Below are 16,726 nucleotides of genomic sequence, written 5' to 3' on the forward strand. Positions count from 1 at the left end.
ACACCTGAGTCCTTCCATTAGTCTTTCTAAAGCCCAAAGATCGTGTTTTTTGTACAGGCATAAAGACAATCACGTCGCATTTTCTAAGAGCAGGGACGCGATCTTGATGCGGGAAACCGCCCTTCCACATGCGCATCCGTTCCCGTCAATGCACGACTGACTCTGCGCCTATGGGTGGCTCCATCGCAAGGGTGTATCAATAGATCGGGATTTGTTACAGAAAAAATACCCTAGAGGATCTTTTACTCTGCATTGGACAGTGCTAGCAAGAGCTGCTGTGAATAGAGGCGTCGCCCACTTACTAGACAGAGTGGAAATATCGAAGAGGTGTCACAAGCTGTATTTTAGTGCACACTCAGTGCCGCTTTTGGATGCACTCAGATGCACTTATGAGTGATAAGGGCCATCTGATATTTCCTCCGACGTGCGGGGAACAGGAGCAAGTCAGCAGGGCATATTCCTAAGACTGTCCCTAGCGCGGTTCGTTCAGCACAGCACAGACACGCTGGAAAAGGACTCGGAGCCTACTCGCTCCCTCAAGCGCCTTCCTGAATCAGGGCCTGTACACACAAAAGTGCAGAACTGCTCCCAACAGCCGAGACTTTGCCCGAAGGCAAGCTACAAGGAACGCCTCTGCCAGCAGCGGTTAGTCTCCAAATCAAGTCACGTTCCTGCATTTCACCGTCCAAGCTGCTAGTGGAGCATTATTGCACCTTTCCACTTCCTCAGCATTCAAGCTAAATCAATCTAGGCTCATTGGGAGTTGCCATGAAGTCAAATCCTATCCGTTTCTACCGAGATCAAGAAGCAGGGCAAGGGAATTCCTTTGCTAAGTACTTCTGGCTTCACCGTTTTGCTTACAAGAATAGTTATCCTGCACAAGGAGCTGAGCAAGGAAAGCAAACTTCAAGCCCTCTCCTGAATTTATGCTGCTGTCTGCAACGTCCTGGTATGGGATCCACAAAAAAGCAGGGGTCCCGCTGTGAACCAATTAGTTTCATGAGGGTATGTGGTGCTCTGACAATGGCCCTCTGGTGCAGAAAGCTCGGGAGTCATTGATTTAACAGATAAGTGGTTACGTTCTCCAATTTCAGCACATTTTGCATTGCACAGAAAAAAGTGTGCTTTAAACAGTAATAAAGTTATTTAAGCCTCGTATTCATTCTTGCCACAGGCGCACACAATTCAGAAGAACTCTGTGAAGCCGCGTTAACATCTAGTTTAGCGTGAACATTTACAATGCAAGTTATGCTGTGACAATCGTCACAACACCTCTAATAAGCACCGATTAGACCTGTTTCGCAAGTTAAAAAATACCGAGGCCATGCAGCCAAGTCACTCCCCCAATCCCATCTTGGAGGATACCTAGGCCAAGAGTTCTGGGTTCGAGTTGCAGGTGCAGCCCCATTGCCTGGAGAACTGCACGGACCATTTCCAAACAGGATAAATTTTACGCTCCTCTTGGCCTCAAGATCCATCCAAAAGCAATCCATCCAAAAGCCAGCCAAGCTTCGCGAGCACTGTAGGACACAAACACGGAGAACGCAACCTATGTAATGAGCAGGAGATTTCTTGCACCCAGTTTTTGGCGCGTGGAAGTTCTGGGAATTCGTTTCTACAACTGGGTCAGCAGCACAGCTCCTGTAATTCAGCATGCTTTCTGATTTCGTATATACTGGTATCCAGAGACAAATGCGCTTGAGGCCCCGCCTCAAACGAACCTCAGTCTGCCTTTGCCCTACCGTCTCATCTTCGGTAGTGGCTCAGCCTATGTCAGCAATGAGATCAGTGCTGCTAAAACAAAGCGATGGTGCAAAAGGACTTGGAGGAGGCGGCGGCTGTTCAGAGCACAGAGGCAGTATGAAAGAGCAGGGGCAGCCGGGAGAAGAAAGGGGAGCCGTAAGGCAGCAGAGATGCAGGCAGGAAACGAGAGGTGTGAATTTCTTCAGCCGTATAATTTTGAGCTTATTACTCTAACATCAAGCTGTTGGGTAACAAATCCCTTTGTACTCTATAAATAGATGCATTGAGGCCAAGCTATCCAGCTGCCAAAACTAGCACCAGGAGACCAATAAATTACTGCAAAGCTATTGCACTTCGTGGCCGTTTGGATACTATTACTGTTAGCATTGCAGCCAGTCGGCGGCATGGGGCCAATATGGTCGGGCACGCCCCTGCAAGAGTCCCCGACAAGGTTTTCTTAAGCCCCTTGTTGCCAGGCAAACCTCCCGCAGGGCGGTTCATTGCACACACAAGGCCAAGTTGTGCACCTTCCACCTCTCCCCAATTTACCCAATGCGCCTTTGACTCCCCGAGTTGTCACTGGAAGTCGGGACTCAGCCAAGTCTTCCAGTTAGCAGACTTCATTTGGCAGGGTTTCACTGCCATGCCCCGGATTATGGCTACGGATAGATGCTGAACTGTGTGCAGTAATGTTTGGAGAAGGCTGTGCTAAGATTGAAACCATCTGCCAAGTGCACCCATGTGTCAAACTGACTCAGGCCATGAGCTAGCACAGATTTGGAAGCAGATCCCTTTCTTCAAGGAACAGCCTTGCATCAGCTAACTTGTACTGACCCCCTCAAAAAAACCCAAGAAAAATGGCTGCATTACCTCTACATACTGTAAGTGCTTTCAAAACCACCAAAACTATTGTCAAGAATCCAGTCCTTTCCCCAGCAAAGTGGAGACAAGCAATGGACCGCTACTTAGCTGCCTCAAGTGACAGACAGTTTTTTCCAGTTCTCATTCTGGGAAGTATATTTAGCCTCTGACTACTGGCATAAGGCATTTATAATACACACGCATTCAAAGTGGTTTACAGCGGACTTGATCCCTTCCTCCCAACAGATGTGGATAAAAGGAGAGGTAGTTGGTGCAACTGAAATGGGGGGTAACAGCTTAAAATAATGCTCCCCTCAATGGCATAGGAAGAAGTCAAAGCCAGCCAGTCAGCAAACTCACAAGAGGGCTGGTCCCTAGATACATGGGTGGATTGAAAACAGAGGTGCAGGTGGTGTGGTGCATCATCATGTATATGTATCAGTATGATGCACCACACTACCCACACCCCCTTTTCAAAATCCTACATCCACCCATGTATATTATATACGCACACACACACCCCCCCCATACATTTTTCTCCAGTTAACGAGAAAGTAGTAGCTTTACTAATATGCTGAAGGCCTAGCGCTATGTTATTTAATTCAAGATCTAAGCAAAAACTGGTAAGTATTGGTATTCACTCTCATTTGCTAAATTTATTTTAAATTTAAAAAAAACAAAACCAAAAACTAAGTGAAAAGCAGTCAAAATAATCAAAAGATATTGTGCTATTAGTCCTATAGTCATTACAGTTAAATGCACATCTCTTATTCAGATTTGTCAAACAAAACCCCAGTCTCCTCGAGCATCTTGACAGTATCACCAATACTTTACAGGCAGGCATTTCTACACTTGAGTTAATATTATTACACCTGAGTTGAGGTGTTTACCTGGAGCTAAAAACAGTCTGCAGAGCTACAAAGTAGAAGACAGGCATTACCAAAAATGGCTCACAGACAGCAACATTGCAAAAGAAAGGGTAGTTCGAAGAGTGGATCACTAAGACCATTAAGAAGAGATGCTGCTGTTAACACTGGTGGAGTGGAGAGATTAGTAGGCACCATGGCTCATTATCACCTATTTGAAATCAATTGCCTCCCCCAGCAGTGACTGAATAGGAATACCACTGCTCCTCCTGGGGAAGTTGGTTTTAAAGTTTGGGTGGAGCAGGAATTGGAGAGGGTGCTCATTTCCCCCCACCTCTTCCAGGGGCAGTCACTTGGAGCTGAAATCCTCCATACCAGGACTCTCACTAGAGGTCTGCAGAGACCTCTACATCCTCCTTTTTTTCCAGCTGATAGTTAAAAAAAAAAAAGAAAAGAAAGAAATGTTTCTCCCTGTCTGGGTAAATACTGCTCTATTTGCTATATGGCACTATAGGCTTGTGTTACACAATTTAAAGGGTGAGGAGAAGGTCTGGCTTCCCCACCGAGATGTGTGAGCTACATGACTCTAATATTTAACACACATGATAAACAAAGAAAAATGAGGACCCTCATCGCAGAAGATAACGTTATCCATCAAGCAATCTTAAATCTGTTAATAATGAGAGGGTTGGTGAGGCGGGGGTTGTTCTTTCAACCTTGCCCTGGGCAGGACCATGTGCTAAATTTGGGAGCGCTCGAGTACTTTACTGAACTGTGCCCCAGGTGCTTGCCAGAACTAAAACCAAGGATGCTCAAGTGTTACGGCAGTTTTGTGTACTGTTGTTGCAGCATAAGGGAGTCATCATCGTGGTCCAGGGCTGCACCGTCCTAGGCAACCTGAGCTCCTACTTTATCCAAAAACCCACAAATATTAATTAAGTTACACTAAGCTACCCACCGTTAAATCTCAGAAGGTGATACTGTTTCTGCCGGAATAATCAACTTAGCAGCAACCAGACTTCCAGCAGTAGAAAACTGCAAAACAATATCTCTTTCAACCGGCTGAGTCCACTCCTTCCTTCCCAACAGTTGATCAACAGCAGTATTAAGTCAACCACATTGCCAGTATGTAATTCTAGAAATATTTCCTCAGGGACACTCCCTGCACTTTGCAAGTCTCAAGACTGCAAAGAAGTCGTATGGGAGCTATCCCAAGGTTAAACACACAGCAAAGACAGCAAGGCACTTCAGCTTCTCCAGGAGGCAAACACGCCACGGCCAACCCTGTCAACCCCCACCCAGGCTGGCTTCAGCTAGTACAGCTCACTGCTGCGGTCTCCTCTTTTGCTGTACATTCACCTTGGGATTACAGTTGCCAACTCCGGCTGAAGCTACATTTTTTCCCCCAACATGACAACATCATTCATTGCACTGTTCAACCCATTCGTGAGACCAATTTCCGGGATTGCTTTCAGCGGGCACCGGGAGATCGATGCCAATCCCGGTAGACCCCCGGCCATGCCGGGAGGGTTGGCAACCCTACTTGGGATAGCAGCCCATACCCACGTCATCCCAAGATCTCACCTGCACATACTCATACCCCCTCCCCTGTGCATGCCCCTTCACAGTAAGGACAACGAGCCCCTTTGTCAGTAGAACGGATGCTGAGAAAAAAGGGAAAGCAAATAACTCAGAGCTGTGCAGACCCACATACACACCATTACCACAAGATTCACACCTTTGCTGGGCGAGAAAGTGCCTTCTGCCTGAACGGGGCAATCGCTGTTATACAACAAGGCCGCCGGCAATTCATAACAGCATATACTGAATTAGAATCAGGATTTACTCATGCAGCACCTAAAAGCAAAAGAAGAGAGGTGAGAATTTGAACATCTTTTTAATAAGATGCAACACAAACCTCCCAGGCTGGTAATTTCCACTAGCATAGCACTCCTTGTCATGGATTGCATAGATTTTAGGGTCAGGAGGGACCTATTAGATCATCAAGTCTGATCCCCTGCCCTGGGCAGGGAAGAGTGCTGGGCTCAGATGACGCCGGCCAGGTGTTTCTCCAGTCTCCTCTTAGATACAACCCCCACTGTAAAGAATTTTTTCCTGATCTCCAATCTAAATTTGCTCTTCTTCAGTTCATGGCCTTTGTTTCTAGTTACCCCGATGGGCGCCTTGGATCGCCCCCATGGAACAGGTGACGCACCGTCCTGCAAGTCCCCCTTTCCGTGGCTATGAGATTTGGCCTAACGCAATTATTTCTCTGCACAACCTTCTGCAAGCGGCACACCGAGACCTCACCATGAGCTTCCTCCCAATTAACTTTAACTGGAGGCACAAAACAGACAGATTCCTACCTGCTGTTGCAAAAGCGTTAAGCAAGCAGCATTTTTGGGTGCAGCTCGCTCACTGAAAATAGAGGAGACACCTACCCTGAACTGCGGTTTTGACTATAGCACTAAGAACCAAAAACCTACAGAATCTAATCTCAATTTGTGCTCCTTCTGTAAACCTTGGATTAAGTCACCGAAGCATTCATGTAAAGTCATGGGACTTGCACTCAAATGTGGAAACACCTCACAATCTTTATCTTCATCACAGCAGTCATAGGCAAGGCCATGCTCTCATTCCCATTGTACCAATGTGGACCTGGGGCAAGAGAGGCTAAGGGAGTTGCCCGTCACATACCTTTAAATAGTTCCCATTCACCTTGGCGGGGGTGCCAGCCTTCCAGAGAAATATAGCCATGTATCAGGCCCCGTTTTATAAAAACAGAGCATGAATGTATTTGCTTCTGGATGTGGCATCTGCGGCAGTCAGGAAGCCTAGAAACTCATTTAAAAGAAAGAAGGAAGCCAAGCAGATGCCTGTGCCATTGCAGAGTCCAGAGCAGACACCAAAGAACGATAGTCCCGTGATAAGAGGCACAGGAGCGGACAAGGCTGTCCCTGCAAGAAGCTCCACTCAGGTATACATACGGTGCCCTCTCTCCCAGCTCCCATACTGCTGCTCAAATACGGTGGATTAACCAAACATCAGTCCTCATGGGTCTTAAGGCTCTTTTTTGGCCAGCTGTATATTTACCCTTCCCATTCTAATATTTTTAACATCCAATCACCAGCTATCATCCTGCTAGATCCATTCAGTGTTCATTATCAGCTGTTAAGGAAGAGGAAGCAATAGCAATTCTTCCATCACTACAAGGACCCTTGCTCTTCCCAAAGCTTCTCAGCCACTACCTAGATCTCTGTTTTCCTCCCCTGCACCACTCCCTTACACTCCACTGCACACCTACTCTACACTGGGTGGGGTTTGCCAGAAAAGAAGTATAAAATCCCTACAGCAAAATTTTCCACTGAATCATGGTGGAAGTCTTGTTACAGCATCCCACTTCAGATGCACCAGTGAGACTTTGGGCCTTACTCCAGATTTGCACCAAGCCTGCCTTTAGGTCACCCAACAGTCGATAGCATTGAGGCTAAGATGTCAAAGGCAGCAGAAATCCAGTAATGCAAAGGAAAAGTTGCTATGAAAGAAGTTTGCCACTAAGCATCGGCAATTTTTTTTAGAAGACTTAAATGGGCATTTTAATATCTTCCCTATAGAAAAATAATTCCGTCATTAATACTTTTCACTGATCACGTTATATTAAAAGAACCAGAATAAATCACTAGTGGATCAGCCTTTCCTGCCCAGAGCGGGGGGGGCTGAACCCGATGATCTCATCAAGTCCCTTCCAGCCCTAAACATCTGGGAATATAGATGCAAAAGCAGGCCCATGTGCTGCAGAAACTGGTGGGCCTTATCCCATGGGCAATGGAGACCAAGGCAGAGCTTGGAAACAGGCACTTGCAGCATTTAATATATTAGTTCTTCAGATGAAGGATTAAAGCTGCAGGGTCTAATCCCATCTCTACTGCTGACTTTATTTACCCGAGTAAGGCCATTTATGATCCAAGCACTCGTTTCCCCACCGATAAGAAGGGGTTAATACAGCCCCTCCCTGCTAATTCCTGTCTCCTCTACTGACACATTGATAGATTATACTTAGAAGGATTTATAAGGTATTATTAGTCAAGCTCTAATACAATGGGCCCAGTGAGGCCTACGGGGTGCTACCACCGTACAATTTCCCCATCAAGGTTGCAACGTCCTCCTCCCAATCTTAGAGAAACACCCAAAAAATGTATGAGCCAGAGATTAAAAACACAAGGCTGCGATAGTATTAAGATGAGCAACGAACCAAAAAAAGCTCTCCTGCGAGACAGGCGGCTCCCAAGGGGGTGCTATCATTTTATTTCTCGTCTCACTGCTGCTCAGCAGCTCCTTTTCTATTCATTTATAGTCGCCAAGTGGAGAGGCAGACACCCGCTCTGTGTAAATCTCTTGGATCCTACAGACTGTTTATACTTCGCTACTACGAGGCTCGCTACCCCCCAGGCTGGAAGCATTCGAAGACCAGATGCCTCACACAAAGCCGGCGCAGAGAAAAAACCAAGTGGCATATTATGCTCTCCCGCCCAAAGCTTTCATCTTCTATTTTGACATCACAGGTAGCATCCCTAAGAGCACCGGTATCAGATGCAGGACTACACTGAGCCTACATTCAACTACTATAGCCCCCACCTAGGCTATCTGCACCTAAAATACTTCCCCGCCTCTTACGACAGTACCCAAGTACCTTACAAACTCTGCCTCTTCCCATCACCACTGTGAAAAGGCTATTAGTCCCACTTTACCCAGGTCACATAGGAAATCTGGGGCAGAGCAGGGGCATGAAGCCAAGTTTCCGGAATTGGGGTCCACTATCTTAACCAAAAGTATGTTCTTTAAGGAAGGATGTGGAGTCCCATACCAGTTCCTAGCCAGGAATATTTCTACCAGCCAATTTTTAGGCGATTTTGGATTATAAACTGCATTGCTGAACAAGAAAGATTTCTCCACCTCCCAGCCTGGCATCTGACACCCCCAGGGAAGTAATCCTGCCTGATCTGCACAACAAAGAGCAACTCACAAAGACACTGTCATGGGCCCAGAGGGACCGATTTCCAGCTTCAGCTTCCTCTGTGCAAAAAGAAAGTTTATTTCCTACATATGGGGACTTTCCCCCACTTTTAACTTCCCCTGAGCCTGATGAAAAATGCATGTGAGCGAAAGCTTGCAGAAAAAGCTCTTTTTTTTTTTTTTTGCAATTTCTCAGTTGGTCTAATAAAAGGTATCATCTCTGAACCAAGAGTTCTAGATTTTTGCATTTCTATCTGACCTTACCTTCTTTATACCTGCTGGTCAACGATAATCAAAGGAAAGGGAAGGGGTGCGGAGGACCCCTATTTCCATTAGGGCCAGATCATACCTCCCCCACGGCCAAGGTCAGCACTAGATCATTAGAATTGCATCATTACATGGCAAAGCAGTCTTGTCACAGCATCCCACTTCAGATGCACCACTGAGACTGTGGGCCTTACTCCAGATTTGCACCAAGCCTGCCCTTGGGTCACCCAATGGTAAATGGCATTCAGGCTAAGATGCCAAAGGCATATAGATGCAAAAGCAGCCCCATTTGCTGCAGAAACTGGTGTGCCTTATCCCATGGGAATGGAGACCGAGGCATTGGCTGAGACACCAATACCTGCAACAAGCAGAGTCAGTGACAGACATGACCCAGTGCCTAACACTTCCCTTGTCTTCTTACGTGCAAAAAATAAATAAATAAATAAAGGGTGGGGAAGGAGGAAGCAGGGGGAGGGAATCAGAGGCCTCCCAGGATGCTTGAAGTCCTTTTTTGTTACAGTAATTTAAAGAAAACCTAATGGATCTCAAAAACAAAGAAATAAAACCCTCTTCTCCTATACTTTTTCCTCCCTGCCCCAACACTTGGGTGCGGGCACATCTGCCCCATGAGTCACTCCAAAAAAAAATTTTTTAATTCATGCAAATGCTAGAACTTCGCAAAGGGTCCCTTTGATCTTGACAGTAGGATACCTCAAAAAGCTTTCTTATGCTAAATGTACAAGCAACCAAGCACTGCCAAGCTCCAATATACAAATGAAGAGTCAATTTAAGGTTGTGCAAAAGTGATGTTACAGCTGTCATGACCCAGAAATTATGCACACAAGAGCATTTCTTAGGGGGGTATCTTTTATTGGACTAACTACAGGTACTCCTCACTTAACGTTGTCCCGGTTAACGTGGTTTCGTTATTTCGTTGCTGATCTATTAGAGAACATACTCGTTTAAAGTCGTGCAATGTTCAGTTATAACATTGTTCGGCCGCCGTCTGCTAGTAGGTAACGATGACTGCGACATAATTGGACTCGCTTAACATCATTTTGCTTAAGGTCGCATTTTTCAAGAACGTAGCGACACCGTTCAGCGAGGAGTGGCTGTAGTTCCTGTTTAGGTTGATCTCTTTGGGAGGTTAAGTCAAGAAGATCATTTCTCAGTTTTTTCCTGAAGTTCTCCTGCATAGCTGTGTTGCATCTGTGGAGTTGCTGGTTTTATTTAGAGGTGGCAGATGAAGAGTCCCGCAGGAATAATACTATGCACAGGCGTAAGAAGATGTTGCTGTGTAATCTGGCTGCTTCTTTCTTCGGGTTGTGGATTTTCAGTGTTGTATGATAGACTTCAATATCTTCGATAGGCCCATGTGAGTCGGCAGCGATCCAATCCGGCTTCAGATCCGGCCGTTTCGGATGGCCGTGATGCGATCTGGAGCTCCGGACCGGGTTTCCACCTCGATCCAGCCAAAGTGGCTCCAAAGCTTCGGAGCCACCTTCAGAGATCCAGCCATAGGGTATAATGGGAAATCAATGAACTATCTATAACTTTGTTGTTTCGTGTCTGATTTGGATGAAACCTGCCAAGTTTTAAGAAGATCAGTGCAGGAGTTTGGGGGGGAACTGTACCCCACATTCTTGACAGCCAAACTCATGTCACGTCTATGTGTTACACCACAGGAGGGTGAAAACTGGAGGGGTGGTAGCTCTTGCTGAGGCCACAAAGCCTGCCAAGTTTCAAGATCGGTGGAAAGGTTTGGGAGGAACTGCACCCTAAGCTATGCACAAGCACAACTCATGCCATGGGTGACCCTGCGTGTGCTAAGGCGCAGTGGGGTGACAGCTGCAGGGATGGTAGCCCCTGCTGTGACGCCTGCCGGCTGTGGAGGAGATCGGTGCAGGGGGGCGCTGGGGCCCTGCACCCCTAGCTGCTGATGGACAAAACTCATGCCAAGACTGTCTGTCCTGGGGCAGCTGATTGTCTGCACTGATTCTTTCTTCTCCTTAGCTTGGGTCTGTAGGTGCTAATTGATGCTTGTTTAGTCACTATGTAGTAGCTAGGTCCTGTGTATTGAGCTGGGTCCTGAGTGAATCGTGACCGATTGATTGATTGGTAACTGGGAGCACAGCAGCTTAGCAGCCGGCCTGCAGCAGCGTCTCCCCTCCTGCCCCAGGACAGACAGTCAGCCCCACAAGCACCCATGGCACCAGTTTTGCTTGTCTGCAGCTTGAGGGGCAGTTCCCCCCAAACTCCTGCACTGATCTTCTTGAAACTTGGCAGACTTTGGGGCCTCAGCAAGAGCTACCACCCGAGCAGTTTTCACCCCACTATGTTGTAACGCCTAGATGTGACAGGAGTTTTGCTTTCAAGAATTTGGGGTACAGCCCCCCCCACCAAGCCCCATGCACCGATCTTCTTGAACCTTGGCAGACACCATCCTCTCTGCAGAGTCTACCACCCCTTAAAATTTCATCCAAATTGGACAAAAAACCAACAAAGTTATAGATATTTTATTGTTTCCCCATTGTACCCTATAGCCAGATCTCCGAGGCGTCTCCGAAGCTCTTCAGGGAGCCGAACGAGGCAGCACTTGGAGCCGGACGTGCTGCTTCTGCCCCCGAAGCGTCCAAAACTTCTCCGGATCTGAAGCCTCGCACGGCCCTATCATGGAAGTGCAAGAGTGATGTTGTAGCTGTGATGGTCCAGAAATCATGCAAGAGGCAAGGATTTCTTAGGCTGCTCTCTCTTCTTAGAGCTTTAAGGCACTTTTTCAGTATTATCACATAGTCCATAAAGATGTAGCCTAACTTTTAAGCCCACATGGAAGACTGGGGTTCATAGTCTGAAACCACTTCCTGGATTTTGGCATCCAAGTCCTTCCTTCAGCAATAACTGTGAAATCACAGCCAGGGCAAAGGGTTCACCTTTTCTTTAACAGCCTAGCAATTACAGCAATTGCCCTGGGTCCTTTCAGCCTATGAGGGTTCAAAAGCACATCTCATCTCCAAGGACACTAATCACTCAGCTATATTCCCCTCTCCTCTTGAAGCTGTGCCACAGCATAGAAAGAAATGCTTTCTCTCTGTCTCCCACGAACTTTGCAAGAAAGAGCATGAGTCTGTAATCTATGCTGAAAGGCAGCTTTCCAGCATTGCTTTCTAGTCCTTGATCCCAGGACAGCTTATACTTTGCATTAAAAGAGTTACTGGATAAAGTGCATGGCGAAGTGCTGGAGAAGACCTCTTCCCAGGGGAGCATCCTCACCACCGGGCTACAGGTTCATATTCCCTTTTGTGCTTTCCTTATGGCCCCATGAATCTTGCTCTCCCCCTTCTGCACAGTGGCCCAGATCTTACCAGAGAAGAAAGTGCCCCCGCTGCCAGCCCAGGGCACTCTCCTGCGCAGGCGGGAGATATGCATTTCACCCTCATTAAGCCGAGAGTGGGCTAGGACCCATATCTTCTACCTTCCAGGCAAGTGCTCCAACTACTAGGCTATTGTAACACATGGGTACCACCACAATCTCCTTAGCCTGGTAAAGACTTCTGTACTGCATCCCATACTCAAGGCTCCTGGGGTCTTAAGTATGCACTGAGCACATCTACTGGATCCAACCCCCAAGGAGACCAGTTGGTGAATCCCAGGCAGCCTTATGCATCAGAGGACTGAGCTGAGCACCTCAGCACCTACTTTTGAGCACGCCCGGCTCCCAACCATCTACTCAGACATATAGACTACTTCACTGGCAAAAAAACTTGGATGCTGAAGCACTTGGGTAGGGGTTTGACAAGTCTCTTGCTTGGACTGAGAGACACCCGGGTTGCACTTGAGATGGTAAAATACCTTTTTTTTTTTTCGATTTAGCCCCATTTCCAGTTGACTCTGGAAAACAGACCAGATTGCAAATCTTCTGTCCTAACCAGTTATCGGTACCAGGTCACCGTGTCTCCCAATAAGCAGAGACTAGCTTCTTGGCTTTGGCCTAAGGTGCATAAGTAAACAAATTTTTTAAAAAACTGAGCACAAGTCTACCCAGGCCAAGAGAGAGTATTGGACTGGCATGGCCGAGCCACACAAGGGAGTGGTGCAGCTAGCATGACATCCCTGCCCAAACCGCCAGACACCCACCGGGTCCCTACAAAGACCTAAGTCAGACCTGACCTCAGGATTTGCAGCTTAAGGAATTTTATCCAACTTCCTTAGCTTTACTTCAAGGATCATGTTGGACCACAGGCAATAGGTCACTGGAAGAAATGGGAAAAACTCCATCAGGTAAAAGGTTTTATTTTATTAAGAGACTACTAATCAACTGCAGAGGAGTTCTACCTTTCACAGCAAGCCTGATTTGGAAGTTTTCAGGATAAATACATTTCATTAGAAACTCCATTCTTTGGTGGTTTTATATGATATGAAGTGACCAGATGTAGGAATGATTTGGACAGAAGAAGCAGCCGTTTAGAAGCAGGCTGCAAAAGACGCACACATTAGTGAATGCTACAGCCCATAAGGTTATGCAAGAACCCTCCATCTATCCTTTGGGGAAAGCAGTAAATTAGGGACTGCATTCCTAGTATGGATAATTAAACTAAAATATACACACAGCCGCTACCAGAGTTACAAAACAGGACTACTTTCTTTGCAGAAAAATAATAGCTCTGGTGGCAGCTAGCATGGATAGGCAATTCCATTTGCTATAATACACATACGCACCTTATAGTATACACTGGTAGTATATGTAACTTATATAAAGCATACTTGAAAATAAATGAGATGTGTACACACATACACTAAGGAAGATGCCAGGCTGTCTGCATGGAAAAGAGGGACATTTGAATTCGTCTAAAGCTATTACAAGAACTATAGCACTCAAACCTCTTGTGCCATTTTTTCAGCAGTAAATGTTGAAATGCTTTACAAAGGATGGGCTGAGACAGAGTGATGGAAGTCACCCAGCAGGTCACTGGCAGTCAGGCCAGGCAATTAGGTCCCAATCCAGTGCTCCGGTTTCGCAATGCGGCTGCATGGAGAACACCCGTGGTGCAGGACACTCCCACTATTGCGTGTGCAAATAAAGTGTTCCTTCTCCTCCCATCTCCAACCAACTTCTCCTTCGAACACACAACCATATTCCAGGATGTCCCATGTTTGTAACGAAGGCTGCAATGAGAAAGCTTCCAACTCTGACATTCCTCTCTTGTCCCCTTCCATCCATGAGAAACGATTATGATTGTGCATGTTGAACATTAGTCACCTTATTAAAACAAGGTTTTTCCTGCAAGATGTTTGTCAGCACTTAGCTCTCAGCCTTACGGTAAGCAGAGGTGGCAGTATGTGTCATCCTCTTGGTGTTGGGATCATCGCTGCTAAAAGCATGCATGTAAGAATCTTGCTTCTGTTGAACAAGACGTTGAAGTCTACGGAGGTCTCCCAAGGGTAGAGCCTAAGAGCGAGGGTCTCATGAAATTAAAATGGTTTGGTATGTTCAGATCACAAGTTGCTTTTCTAATAAGGACGCATTTAAGGCAGAGCTCAAGAAAGTGGACATTGCCATCAAGGGCTGGGAGAAGCTGGCTTCTACCCGACCCCGATGGCACCTCAACCTCGATCAAGCAGCGGCCTACTTCAAGGTAAAGCATCTTCCCTTTGACAGAAGAGAAGAGAGCAGAGGAAGGACAAGGAGAGGAATCCCAGGCTGCAGCCTGTTTTCCCCAGCTGAAAGACCTACTTCTGTGGACAGATCTGAGACTCAAGGACTGGACTCTCAAGTCACCTCAAGACCCATCCGTGAGCCATAGTAGAGCTCATCCTTGAATCGAGGGATTGCCAACAACAACAAATCCAGCCCACACCTGAACACCGTCCAAAGCCATTTCTTGTTAAATAACTTCCCTTAAAAACTAAGGCATGACATAATATTTCTTTTCAATGCCACAAAACCTGACCAGCATTTTCTAAAGGGGCAGCATAACAGGTTAACTGCTCACAAGCTGGCATTCAAAAGACAGACTTCACGCACTCAAGAGTCCTGGATTATCTGGATTTAGAGACCTTTACTAATCTAACATCCTTGCAACACATTCCTCACATCTTTCAGCCCGACTTGCCTCCCCTCCCCTGCCCTGGGACTTTCCAATCTTCTTGATTTTACCAGGAAAAATTACCTTGCCTGCTCGTTAAACTATTTAAAGAGTGGCAGTATGACAAAAGACACACTCAGAAAAGGTACATTTTAGCTAGAAGAATGACAAGTCCCTTCTCTCAAGTTCTCACCGGATGTTATGTCCATCTTTACCGGCCCATCTAGAAGACCCTCTCATGCAGCAATAAATAGTTCAAGGCAAAGGGTATGTCTATGGTCCTGGAAATGCGGTCGTAAATGTGATGGCCACCATGGCCATCCTCAAACATGCTATAAGTGGGTCTTGACCATAGCGGGCGTCCTCCGAGTGGCTTATCCACCACATCTCCATTTTATACATGTGAGGGGAAGTGCGTGGGTAAGGCATTCAAGGGCATCTGTCCCCAGGGGAAAAAAGGCACAGGCACACCTCAAGAGAACTTACTTCTCTTGGACCAAGACAAATTGGCCATAATTTAAACCTGCAGTCCCAGGGCACCCAACATTTGAGCCACTGGCCACTCTTTACCATTTACTAAGGCATCAACGTCTTTAAGCAGTGAATTCAACTGCTGCTTTAATAGATGGCAAGAAATCCTGGCTGTTCAGAAAGTCCATTTTCCTGTAGAAAAATCCAACATGTTAGAAATAGTGCTCCAGATCCAAAGAGAAAGCCAAAAATTTGGCATTTCCTGTGGAAAGTTCTGAAACATTTTGATTGGGAACCATCGTCTCTTGGCTTCAACAACATCAAAGAATTAAAATGTTCGCTACACTAAATAAGAAGTTGAAGCTTCCCTGTTGATCTTGCAAAACATTGCATGTTGACAGAACTACTTTTTCTTTATAAACCAGCTATAATAGAGATTCCCTAAGACCCCTGAGCGTACCCTACCTTAGAAGTAGGTGTCTTGATGGGATATCATATGCATTAGCACTTGTCTTTGGATCAAGGGTGTTGCAGAAAAAACTGATGCCTTGGCTGCATCCGTTTCAGATACCATTAACTACAGATGCCTCCTGCTGCCACACAGTTTAAGGCAGCAAGCCAAGAAAGTAGTTGAAACCACTATTATCACCCCCAAGGCTATGATTTGCCAAGACACTGGCACTAACATCCCTGCTCTTGAAGTGCCATAGAATCCTCCTTTGGACTACCTCTACGGCTAGGGACAGAAATTACATATAAACCAGTATAAGCGATCAGAAACCAGTTCAAATCTGTAACACAACAGAAGTTCAGTGCGCATGAACTGCTTTCAAAATGGCCAAAACTGGTTTTAAAGTAACTTGGATGGATATAGCATCAGACTCAACTGATTTAGGTTAAATAGGTTTACTGAACTTCTGCGCCCGATCCCCATCAGATGCAAGTTAACTCACAGTCCCCCAACATCCCAGGATGCTTTGCACCTCCTCCACAACCCCTGCCTCCCCACAGGGTGGGGGGGCGGGCTAGCCTTGGCCCAAGCTGTCTGCTCCAGATGAGCAGGGGGCGTGCTCTAGCACCCCACAACTGCATTTCCAGAATCAAAAGTGAATGTCTGTTCACTTTCATAGATTTCATAGACATTAGGGCTGGAAGGGACCTCAGAAGATCATCGAGTCCAGTCCCCTGCCCAAAGGGCAGGAAGTCAGCTGGGGTCATAGGATCCCAGCGAGATAAGCATCCAATTTGCTCTTGAAGGTGTTCAATGTAGGTGCTTGAACCACCTCCGATGGCAGGCTGTTCCAGACCTTGGGGGCTCGGACAGTAAAGAAATTCTTCCTTGTGTCCAGCCCGAAATGGTCTTGCAGGAGTTTGTGACCGTTTGACCTCGTCATCCCTTGGGGCGCTCTGGTGAACAAATGT

The 16,726-nt window shown here is 46.5% G+C and overlaps 1 protein-coding gene across 8 annotated transcripts in view; it reads right to left on the reverse strand.

Moving 5' to 3' along the window:
* GDPD5 (glycerophosphodiester phosphodiesterase domain containing 5) overlaps positions 1-16,726 on the reverse strand; it is a 312,070-nt gene that overhangs the window by 275,576 nt on the left and 19,768 nt on the right. For 2 of the 8 annotated variants that reach the window (XM_090030759.1, XM_090030764.1), the window contains exon 1: positions 5,209-5,327. The exons of 5 other annotated variants lie outside the window; for them this stretch is intronic. The gene's annotated coding sequence lies outside the window, so the exon portion shown is untranslated. Of the gene's footprint in view, positions 1-5,208; positions 5,328-16,726 lie in introns of those variants that run through there. One more of the 8 variants, XM_090030762.1, reaches the window with a different exon arrangement.

The sequence above is a fragment of the Crocodylus siamensis genome, chromosome 1 (assembly GCF_052110815.1).
Source record: "Crocodylus siamensis isolate JL-2025a chromosome 1, ASM5211081v1, whole genome shotgun sequence".
Taxonomy (NCBI): Eukaryota; Metazoa; Chordata; order Crocodylia; family Crocodylidae; genus Crocodylus; species Crocodylus siamensis.